The sequence below is a fragment of the Triticum aestivum genome, chromosome 7A (genome assembly GCF_018294505.1).
Source record: "Triticum aestivum cultivar Chinese Spring chromosome 7A, IWGSC CS RefSeq v2.1, whole genome shotgun sequence".
In the NCBI taxonomy this organism is placed as follows: Eukaryota; Viridiplantae; Streptophyta; class Magnoliopsida; order Poales; family Poaceae; genus Triticum; species Triticum aestivum.
In genome coordinates this window covers 578,899,148-578,900,866 of record NC_057812.1, presented here as the reverse complement: position 1 = coordinate 578,900,866, position 1,719 = coordinate 578,899,148, and the positions used below count along the sequence as shown (strand labels likewise).

The following is a 1,719-nucleotide window of genomic DNA, read 5'->3' as shown; positions in this document are numbered from 1 at the left end:
GTCATCTCCTTTTGCACACATCGCCGCCGAGAAGCTTTCGATAGGGAACGAAGAACTCTCGCGTGCCACCATCATCTCTGCCATCAGGGGGCCGCAGATGGCAGGCTTCCTCGATCTGCAGCAGGTGGTGCCGCCCATGATGATCGAGGTCACTAGCGACGATGGCCAGACCAAGTCGAAGGTCCCCAACCTGGAGTTCAGCACATGGTACACTCGGGATCACCAGGTTTTCTCCTACCTGCTGACCATGCTACCACCTGAGATGGCCATCCAAGTGGCAACTTGCCACACCGCAACAAAGCTATGGAACACCGTGCAAGGGATGCTCACCTTGCATACCCGAGCGCGGTCTGTCGACGTCAGAGTCGCATCGGCGAATCTTCAGAAGGGCAACTCCACCATTACATAGTACATTGATAAGATCAGAACCCTTTGTGATGAGTTGATTGCCTCAGGAAAAAAGGTGGACAAGGAAGATGTGGTCTCCCACATCCTCGCCAGACTGGAGGACGAGTTCGATCTCGTGGTGTCCGCCATGTGCTCACAGGTTGAACCTGTTACTGTCCTGGAGCTGTACTCGCAACTTTTGAGCTTCGAGACTTGCATGAATCTTCGCGCGCGGGGCGGGGGGCTCTCAGTCCTCTGCAAACGCTGCAACACGTGGGTGCTTCAACAAGCAAAACGACAATAGCAGCGGTGGTCGTGACCACGGCCGCGTCTTCAATAACAAACAAGACAGCAGTGGCAGTGGTGACCGCGCCCGGAACTTCAACAACAAGCCCAACGGTAGGGGCGACCGTGGCAACGCAGGAGGAAATGACGGCGGCTTCAACAACAACTCCCCCGGCAAACCAACGTGCCAAATATGTGGCAAAGTTGGGCACATGGCGTGGAAGTGCTGGAAGCACTATGACTCCTCCTACCTAGGGGGGGGGGGGAAGAAGAGCGCTCGGCGAACATTGGTGCTCCCCAATACGACGTAGATACTAACTGGTATATGGACAGTGGTGCAAGAAACTGACCATATCACTGGTGACTTGGAGAAGCTCATGGTCCGGGGGAGGTACACCAGCAATGAGAAAATTCACACTGCAAATGGATCAGGTATGTCTATTAATCATATTGGTCATACAACCATTTCTACCCCAAATTGTGATCTTCATCTAAATACTGTTCTTCATGTTCCGGAGGCCACTAAAAGTTTGATCTTAGCAAGTAAACTTGCTACTGATAATGATACTTTCATTGAAATTCACCCTCATTTTTTTTCTTGTCAAGGATCTGGAAACGAAGAGGGTTCTCCTTCGCGGCAAGGGTAGGAGAGGTCTCTATCCCGTCATACACATTGGGACAAACGTCAAGAAGCAAGTGCTAAGTGTCACCAAGACATCTTTGGATTGGTGGCACCGATGTTTAGGTCACCCATCTTCCATTGTTGTTAGGAAGATCATTAGTGAAAATAAGCTCCCATGTGTTAGTAATGATGATAATAAACTTGTACGTGACGCCTGTCAAAAAGGCAAAAGTCACCAATTACCTTATCCTCAATCTATGAGTGAATCCAAATTTCCTTTGGAACTTATCTTTTTTGATGTATGGGGTCCTGCCATTGAAATTGTAGGTAGAAAAAAAATACTATGTGAGTTTCATAGATGATTTCACTAAATTCACATGGATTTACCTTATCACACATAAGTCTGAAGTTTTCCAAAAAATTCA

The 1,719-nt window shown here is 48.6% G+C and overlaps 1 pseudogene; it reads left to right on the top strand.

The window, feature by feature from the left end:
- The first annotated feature begins 460 nt into the window (after positions 1-460).
- LOC123155171 (uncharacterized) lies at positions 461-599 on the top strand (annotated as a pseudogene).
- Positions 600-1,719: the final 1,120 nt, after the last annotated feature.